Source organism: Hippoglossus hippoglossus, chromosome 1 (assembly GCF_009819705.1).
Source record: "Hippoglossus hippoglossus isolate fHipHip1 chromosome 1, fHipHip1.pri, whole genome shotgun sequence".
NCBI classification, from domain to species: Eukaryota; Metazoa; Chordata; class Actinopteri; order Pleuronectiformes; family Pleuronectidae; genus Hippoglossus; species Hippoglossus hippoglossus.
In genome coordinates, this window is record NC_047151.1 from 14715187 (window position 1) to 14725931 (window position 10745).

General features: G+C 40.4%; 1 pseudogene; it reads left to right on the forward strand.

The window, feature by feature from the left end:
* Positions 1 to 10514: 10514 nt before the first annotated feature.
* Positions 10515 to 10745, forward strand: part of LOC117773736 — a 1478-nt pseudogene continuing 1247 nt past the window's right edge.

Here is a 10745-nt window from a genome sequence, read left to right on the forward strand (position 1 = left end):
GTGATTTATGGGCCTGAGTGACTCTATAATGACTTCATCCGCTATAATTTCTCTGTTTTTTCTTATCTTTCCCTCGGTGTTTCATGCTGATCTGTCCTTCAAGGGAGAATCACACTCTGAGAGTCGCTCTTAAAATGTACACTAACCCCCCATCTGGACCCATAACTGCAGAGGTTCCTCCCATGTGGATGGCCATAAAACTTAAATGGGGCGCTCTCGTGTCTGCGTTTTTTTCTACAGTGAGTGCTGGGAGTAAATTCACTGCCATATAGATTATTGCACTTTATATATACTCTGAATTCACATAATGAAACACTATCACACTTTCATGGGTGTGCTCTCTCGGACACACACCTGCGCCGGAGTTGAGTCTAGGGGCCGTCTACCTGTGTCTGGGAAGTATGGGAAGTTAGTATATCACTGGGCCCTCTACACGCACATGAAACACATTCCCACACAAATCACAAACACTCTTCGAATGCATGTGCCTCATCCGGGGCCCAGCCGCAACAACATGTGTGGACATTTTTGCAGCGATCTGATGAGTCTCCCCAGAGTCTGATTTGTGGAGATCTTATATTTCCAAGAACAGATAAAACATGGAAAGAGACAACATTTAACAGCCGTCCATAGGGTGCAGTTCAGTTCCTCCCATCGGAACTCCCATTATAGTTTATTATGCTGTAGTCTTTTCTCCGCTGGTATGTCTTGCAAAGTGAAGATGGAATTTTTTGAGTTTCCATTTGGAACTTGCCGATGACTTCAGTTGGAACCAGAGTCTGCGCAGACCAATCACGAGTCAGAGTCAGCAGTCAGCAGTCAACCATGAAATTTCACCGCGTTATATAGCATCAAATAATTAATCAAAACCAAAGTTACAAGAAAAATAAATACTTGGTCATACATCGATGTGATACAAACAACCCAAAATGAGAGATATCATCTTCAACAAATTTGTATATGATGTTTACTTTGATTTGGAGGGGGCGGGGTTTATGTGCTATACTGCAGCCAGCCACCAAGGGGCGATTGAGATGTGTTGGCTTCACTTTTGAGGAGCAGTCAGATCATCCATCTTTATAAACGGTCGTGTCAGCAAATCCAAACTAGATCATATTGTCTGTGTAGCCAAAGCCTGACTTGACAAATTCCTCTATGAACCTCCAAAACTGTCCAAAAACCAATAAAACCACATCACTATTAACATGACTGAAAAAACTATATTTTTAATCAATTCCACGTACACATCCTGCTGCTATAAATACTCACTCTAGTAAACTAAGAAATTATATAAGAATGAAGAATATAGTGGGACTTGTCTTTAAAGTTTTGAGACAGACCAAGAATGGAAGTCAGACAGACAGAGGGATGAACTAGGAAATGGTCTTTTCAGTTGACAGTAAATAAAGTACAGAATAATCCCTTTCTCTAATTTAATGGTGTTCAAAGGACGAAAGGTTTGTAAAAATGTAGAAAATTATTAAGACAAATAAAGTGAAGACAGGAAAATATCCAAAGTTGGAACTTAAGGTTTTCTCAAGCGTGACAGAGTGTGTGAAAGTGACTGCACAAAACTGTCTCCCATGCTTACTCTGTATGCACATGTGACCTTCCACACCTCATGCTGGTCCAGACTTTACTGTAAGAAATCATCAGTAACGATGATCGATATCGGGTCACCAGGTTGAATGACAGCAGCTGTTTCCCTCAGCTTCACTTGTTTTACTTCCCTCCTTCAGGAACAGTCTGCTCAGAGTTAGATGGATGTCAGGTGGGTGCAGTAAGGAAAGTGCAGTTTGGATGTTTCCTGGATCAACGTTTCCCTTAAAGTCACTTGGAATGACACAGCCATGTGCAAGCAAACATTTACAGCTAAAAAACAAATGTAGTGGGTCCTTTTTGCCCTATTTCCCGGCAGAGGAAACAAAAGTCTTTCTTAAAATGTTAAAGATGCATTTTAAATACATTTTGTAATGCAACTTCACAACTGACGTCCTACTGAGACTGTTAGAGGAGAATCTATGGACAGCAGGATGTGTGTGTGTGTGTGTGTGTGTGTGTGTGTGTGTGTGTGTGTGTGTACTCATTTTTGTACATGGCCTCCTCTAATCTAGTAGACCTATGTGGGACCAAAGCCCGGTCCGAATGTGACTAAACATTTCTGGGGTCCTGGTTAATGCTAGAGATAAGGTTTGGGTTTGGCTGTCCACAATTAAATGGAAGTCAATACAAGATCCTAATAAGGGCAGCAGCACAAACCACACATTTTAAGGTGAAGACATGTTTTAAGGTTAGGTTAAGATTAAGGTTGAGGTTTGGCAAGTAGTAACTGGTTAGGATTAGATGAAGTCTGCAGGAAATCAATGTAAGTCAATGTAATGTGCCGTGAAATCATGGTGACACAACTGTGTGTGTGTGTGTGTGTGTGTGTGTGTGTGTGTGTGTGCATGCGTTCGTGCATGAAGCTATGTACATGAGCATTGTTTTGCAAGCCGTGTTGTGACTCCCTTCTCTCCGATGACTCACAGAAATGTCTGAGTAACTAATTTAAAAAAGGTAAAAGAAGAAAAAAAATGCCCCTAGTCTCTTTTATGCCTCATCAGCGTGGGAACGCTTGAGTCTCCGCCAGACAAAAGGAGAACTTAACTTCAATGTGAGTAAACACAGCAAAAGCCTTGGATCTAGCATTATCAGGGAAAACAAGCTGTTACTCATACTCTTGTGATGTTTATACGTCTGGGACACTTTCTCTATTATGTGTCACACATAAAGGTAGGAGTATTTTCGGGAGCCTCCCCACGGCTCCCGGTTGTGTTTGTGATTAATGACCTTTTTCACACACAGCTCTAAAAACTGCACAGCGGCCAGCAGCGAACTGTTTGCTTTAGTCCGAGGTCTTGATGTGGTTTAGTGGTTTCAGTTTGTGTTCTCAGTGGCTGCCGTCTGGAGTGTGATAGACAGCACTGACCACCGACTGTTGACCTTTGACACCAGATCACAAAAAGGCAGCAGAAAGAGGTCAAAGACTGGGGAGGTCACAGAGGTGCAACGAATCATGTCAACCAATCTAAACACACCATGTAAGCTACGGGTCCACTCCAATTATGCTTTTTTGTTTCTTACTTTTGTGGGAAAAAATCTGGAACGTTAATAAACTTCAACATAACAGGCCCATTAACGCTGATGAGATTTCCTAATAATAAAAGAATAGGGTTAGATATATTCTGTTTTATTGCTGCTTTAATTAGTTTTTCCAATTTCCCCAGTTAGTCTGTGGCTTAGGTGGCTTTAAGCATCAGGCCTTGTTGTTCCCCCCAGATGTGCATTTTAAAAATAGGTCACCAATGAACGAGTATTTAAAAAATGGTTAAATAATTTCCTATTTCTGTTGGAACCTGCAGTTTTCAGCAAACACTACAAAAAGAAACGATGCATTTGTTTAGGGATTATGTGGCAGATTAATAGATATTGCTCAAGAGCAGCTACTAAGCTAAACAGACCTTGAAGCGAGAATGCCAGTTTAAGTTCAATCTAAATAAAAAGCTTGTGTAATTTTATTCTTCTCTTTTCGACAATTAATTCCATCAACCATTGATGTATTTGTCATCAATCAAAACTCTCCTGCACCATCTGTGGCACTTTTATTATAGACTTGAAGATGTAAGTCGCTACAAGTAAAGTTCTATGGTTAAGAGATACTTATACATCTTTTACTCCAAAATTAGTGGTTATACGCAGGTTTTTTAAGCTCTTTCTTAACATTGCCCCAGAAAAGTTGCAGTATAAGACTGCAACAATTATAAAGTCTACTGCAGAGTTATTTGACCCAGGAGTGAAAGGGGATTGTATTGTGTATGAAACAAATCAGGCATGTGTATAGGGAACTGATATCTAATATGGTGCAGCTTGATTGAATTTTAGAGGACTATTGAGCCTTGGCAGAGGTATGGACCCACTCTGGTTTTTATTTATGAATTTACTTTTTACAAAGTGCAGTTGACTGGAAAAAAATAGAAACAAATCAATATTTAGTGTGATCCCCCTTTAAACAGCAGCAGTTCTACATTTGCAGTTTTTGAAGGTATTTGGCAGACAGGTTGTTTTCCAGCATCAACACACCACAGTTCCTCTGTGGATTCCATCTGTCTCCAGGTCTTCTGTCTCTGTCTGACTCCATGATGTTGAGATCCATGTTCTGTGGAGGCCAGACCATCTGTTACAGGACTCCATGTTTGTCTTGTCTCTGAGGACAGTGCTTTATGACTCTGGCTGTATGTTTGAGGTCGTTGTCCTATAAGAATCTAGACGTCTAAAACTTTTTCACAACAATGTATTTGTGTCTACAAGCCCTTCTCGTCTACATTAAAATTGTTGGCTACCTGCCTGAATGTGTGCGTATGTGTGTGTGTCTGTGTTGTTGAATTATGGCTGTAACCGTGACTGTAATTGACCCTGCGTGGTGCAGACGCAGTTTGTGTGAAACATTCAGTCCAAACCGGAGCACAATGTTCCTCTGGGGACGCAGAGGTGTTAACTCTGTGACTAACCGGACTGTTTCACTCCACATGATCCAAGTACAACTTTTCACTGCCGCAGTAAATTTTCTTCATTTGGACAATATATTTCAAAATGACTGAATGGCCTTTAGAAAACACCGTGTCTGTAGTCACAGTTGTTTGCTTTTACTTTTGCCGGTAATTTTCATTTAATTGAAAACTATGCATGCCAGTGTGTATGAGCACACCAGTCCTCTCTGTCTCACCTATTACTGTGTCTAGCTGAGCGTTACAATTCCCAAATGGTCAGGTCGCACTGTATGAAGTAATCCCGACTCACAACCAAACCAACATGAACAGAATCTGGTTCTTGTTTGCCCACATGGCTAAAGCGAACATCAGCACCATACATAGTCTTGTGTTTGTCTGGTTTTGTGCGTCAAGTTTTTTCTGCTTTGTGTCTTTTCTGCTTTGTGCCTTTTCTTTAACATTGTGTTAAAGGGTGTTTTTTGACATTTACCACAGAGAAAATGTGCAGTATGAGCTCTAGTAAAGCTAGAATGGCTGCATACCTCGACAGTCCCCTTAAATTTAATCAAGCTGCACCCAATTGCACACACTCGTAGATATCGGTTTCCTAAATGTGTCTGATTTTCTTCATCAAGATCCATAAATTATTTTCTAAAAAATCAACAAAAATGTCACAAGATAGCTAATCTAAAGAGATAAAAAAATTCCTGGATCTGCCCACTCATCTGAATTTAGACTGTTGGGCTCTAATAAGTGCCATTCTAGTTTTGTTACAGTCCCATTTTGGGGCCGGATTAGACTTTGAATCAGATATTTGTGGACTACATGTGTATGTGCCAGTGTGTACAGTCATTGTGTTTAATATGGACAAAAACATATCCCAGACGCCTGCGTCACATCCTGAGCTGTCTCTTATCGTCTCTGCTGGGCAGCGATAAAGCCTCGAGCTCCAGATAATAACAGTACTCAGGCCTGCAGGAGACGACAACCCCAACATGTGCAATACACACACAAGAAAAACATACACACATAAGAAAAACATACCACAAAAATGGGCCAAAAACTTTTCCCATATACCACACCAACCACTTTATTAACAAAATAAACTATATACGATACACCACAATAATGAATATGAAACAAATGCTACACTTGGCGCTTTCAAAGTCTTACTGTTCAGATATGACTAGACGCACTAATACATGGCTATTTTCTCTCATTACAAATTGCCAGTAGATTATAACTGTGTTTCTTATTTTATGTTTCCGGTCATGGAAAAATAAACGTTTGGAAATCTGAGTACATGCAGTTTTTATGTGGATATTCTCTGATACCTGGCGTCAAGTTATGCAACAATAAAACAATATTTGCGCCACACACAGAATGCTGCTTTGGTTGGTTTCATCTGCGAGCAGCTACTGATAACATTGTTTAGACTGGCTATTCTGCAGACACGTCTGTCTGATTCATTAAAAAAAACTATTTGAGCTTGTGTTTTGTTTTGGTCATGGAGTGGAGGATGAGGGATGGGGGTTCAGGAATAGAAGCAGAGGACGTGCAGAATGAAGAGAAGTGAAGTACGCAAGGACAAGCAGAAACTTTGAATCTTGATGAGTTTAGATGTGTCTGATACCAGAATGACGCATTTCGAGGAAAAAAAAGGTTTGTAGAGGCATATAAGGAAGATAAGAAGCGAAGAAATTAAAAGAATCACCTGAAAGTGAGGAGCAGCCTGATGATGCCATACATGGAGAGGACTTGATTTTCATTGAGGTTTTATTGTTGTTTTGATGCGGAGTAGGACGTGCTTGAAAAAAAGGGAGTTTGCATCATTTGTTCCACTGAATGTTTTTTTTTCTGTCTGCCCTTTTGGAGTCTACGGTGGAAAAATAGAGCTGCGCCATGACGTGGAAGACATTATTACCATCTGTTTGTTTGTTGGTTGGTAAGTAGCAAGTTTATATTGGTGACCACAAAACTTGTTGGAACGCTGCAGTATGAATCCTTTGAATAATGGTGAAGATACAGATCCGGGGTCGGATCCGGGATTTTCTGTAGCATTGCGCGATTTTTTTAAGATTGTCATGGATTTGTTGGAGAATACTTGATGGATTTTGATGAAAGAAATCAGGCATGTTTTCCGGACTGTTATGAGTGTGAGCAATTTGGTACAGATCCAAATAACAATACGGATCTATTGAATTTAAATGTGGTTTCATAAGGGGACTGTTGGACTTTGGCAGAGGTATGAACTCTTAGTTCCAGTGCCGTTCCTGTTCTTTCTGTATTTTGATTATCTAAAAGTGATTTTAAATGAGACAATAAACGACCCTCCAGTGTTTTGAGGTCCCCAACATGTGTGAAATCACATGAAAATCTCTATATAAACAACTCTCCTCAGGTTTAACCCAGTCTCTCTCTGATGTTGGTGTTTGCACTAAAGCTCCGCTGTGGTTGAAGACTTTCGAGAAGATTAGTCTCTCCAGAGCTGTGAAGATTTAAGATTTAAGCGACGACTAAGAACCTAAACAAAGCCTTCATTCTTTCTACATCTCCAGAGTTTGTGGAGCAGGCTAACGGAGGATTATAACAGGGCAGATTTATAGAGAGATGGATCGAGGCGCGTGTGAGAGAAGAATATAAAAGGCCCAACTGGGTCAAACCAAACTCAGGAAAAGTAATTTACTTCGAACTGGCCCCTGTCTCTCATCGCAATGTGTTTTTTCAGACCAGTGATGTTACTTAGAACGTATTAGTAAGAATGTGCTTATTGTGCAGATGGTCTGTATGATTTTGGATTTTAGAAATATGGAAATAAAGGCACGCACACACACACTTGCACTTCTATCCTTGTGAGGACACTCATTTACACAATTTACACCTTAACCTTGTCCTAATTCTTATCTTAACCTTTTACACTTTACACTGGTTTCTTCACACACACACACACACACACACACACACACACACACACACACACAAAGGTTTGGGCAGCTATCCATATCAGTTCTCATTAGTCCTTATTGTGGACAACCAAGCCAAGACATCATTCCCAACTTTAACCAAGACCAATTCATGCCTAACCACAAGCACAATTCACATCTTACCACAAACTTTAACCAGGATTTAGAAATTAAATCTTGCCTCATTTGGACAGATCTAGTGGTCCTGACAAGGTCAGTGGTTATACCGGAAAATGTCCCAAGGGGGAACAAAAACACACACACACACACACACACACATACACACACACACACACACACACACACACACACGCACACACACACACACACACACACACACACACACACACACACACACACACACACTAAAGGTCTTAAACCTTAAACAGGCTTTGAAAAAGTAAGGAGCTGCTAAAATGTCCTTACTTTCCCAAAATGTCCTAATTTGTCAGGTCTTAACTCAAAAAGTTATCTACAAAGATATAAGTACCAGTACACACACACACACACACACACACACACACACACACACACACACACACACACACACACAACACCATGTATGTGATGATAAAGGCTTGGCAGGTGGCAGTTGAACGGTCTCTCTGTGTGTATCTACACTGGGCATCACCAGCAGCTTATGTCACTGCACTGTGTGAGTTATTACTCTGGGGTTTCCTGCCTACACACACAACACACACACACACACACACACACACACACACACACACACACACACACACACACACACACACACACACACACACACACACACACACACACACACACACACACACACACACACACACACACACACTTGCTGTCAAATGTATGATCTATACATACACAACGCACGCAACCAGAGGGGGTGTCGAGTCACACTCGTCACCATATAGTGAGGTGGATTCTCTGAGACGTACAGTATATCTGTCTGTAGGATCCCCTCATAAAAGAGTGGAACCAAAACCAGACACTGCAGGAGGTGACATGGTGAGAACAGGTGTGTCAGACTCTCCTGTTTGTCTGCTGCTGTAACATCCAGCCAGCGCACATGTAGCTTTAGTCACACACATTCCAAGACACAAACACTCACCCCACGATGCACGCATCCAAACAAGTAGTCAGACTCAGACAGACAGTGAAATGAGCGCACGAAACCCCTGCCACCCACACACACCCACACACACACACACACACACACACACACACACACACAAACACACACACACACACGACATCCTTTCATTATCCTGATAGACTTACCTCATCCTCTCTCTGAAGTCTATACAGCAGCACCTGGTCTCGTTGCTTCATAAAGACTAAAAATAAACCTGCACATGACCTCATGTAAACAAGCAGTCACTCTATAGTCACGTCAAGTTAGTTCGATAATTCACAGAGAAGTAAAAATTACATCAGATAGTTCAAATGAAAACATATATATGAACAAGTACAGATAACTTTAATAAATCATGACAAGAAGATGATGTAGGGCAAATTAAAAAAAAATTGGAAAGACAGTGCAATGACTGTATCTTTACTGGAAGTTTAGCCACAGACAAATTCTCTGCCAAATCTATGGTTGCAAAGTCATTTACCAAAACTCCATTTAGTAATCTGGTTTTTAATTAAAGTTGCCACATAGATGGGGGGTGGGTGGGATTTATTAATCTACAGTCAGGGCTGTGTAAATGAAAGGGGAGTGGGGGGGCCTACATTCCACTGACACCGAAGATATACAATTTAGACATGTCTTAAAGTACCGCCCAGCGTGTGGAAATTCCCTGCATGGAAAGAATTCATTAGAAATGACTCTTTGACTTCTCCTCGAGGCATTTCCTCGCCCAAAGTATCAATGATTCTCTGAGTGGGGATCAGTTGACTGAGCCTGAAAACTGATAAAAGAGGCTGCAACATAAGAAAATGTGAACTAAATGAGGCAAACTTTCTGAATGCACTGTATGAGAAAGTTGCATTATATGTATGTGAAGGGAGAATGTATATAGGTAAGAGTGTGTGAGGCCCGGAATTATATAATGTCCTATATATGTCACTCGTTTTTTATTTTTTAAAGTTCAGTCATTCCCTTTCTTTCTTGGCACATTTAATCAATTATCTTGCTCCTATTTTCTTTATGCAACATTTCCCGTTTTCCTCAACTTATGCCATGTTTTCATTTTGTGTATTTGTTTGTTTAATATCAGTGGAGCAATTAAGAAAACTACGTGACTGGCTCAACAAAGATCCTTCTTTTCAGCCAAATATTAGTTGACAGCATAGTTTGTATATAAAGATGGACAGAGCGTCTCCACTTCTTCTCATTCTACAAAAATTAAGCTAAAGTATCCTGACATGGGTGACGCCATCTTGAGCTTTTGGCCGTAATGTGGAGCCAGATTCTAAAGGAGTGATCGTGGTGTGGAGCTGTGGAATTATCAAGTAGTCAATCGACATAAAATGAATGACCCACTATCTTGAAATAATAAACTAAAAAACTTTGGTTTTGACATTTCAGAACAAACACTATGTCCTGTTCTCAAAGGTGAAGAATTGATGCTTTTCTTCATCACACATGATATTGTTGTAAATCGAACAGGGTTTAGTCATGTGGAAAGTCTTTCACTATTTTCTTACATTTTATGGACAAAATTATTCATCAACTAGTTGAGAAAATAATCTGAAAAATAGTTGAAAGTTTGCTGATTCGAAAATAATTGTTAGTTGCAGCCACAGAGTACATGCAATGTTACTCAACTATACCAATACTATATAAACTCTACAATGGAAATAGATACGTTGGTGCATGTTATTGAACTAACACTATTATTTGATTTATTTGAAACCTACATTTTGTCAGTGTATTTGTTCCATTTACAGTTTTGGTCTTCATTTGATTTTGTTTCCCATAGACAGGCTGCCGGGTGTTTGGTGCAGCAGCATGGCGTCTTGGATCATGTTTCCTGATCAGTGGCACTTTGCCACTTCAAACTCTCCTCTATGACCTTCCCTTTGCTGCAAATGCCAAATGTCAGTGGTACATAGAGGCGGTGGGCTGTCAGTCAAACCCTCCCAGCGAAGAGACTCCGAGCAGATGTTTTTTTTTTTGTTTTTTTTCTTGAAAGCTACATTTTTCATAAAGCCTTTCACTGATGCAAGTTTTTCCCTGCACAAGAAAATGAATAGTTTGTGCCTCTTGGTTTGGGTTTCCTCCACCCACAAGGTCAGCTTCGCCATCTGTGTTCAATATGAAGCTTGA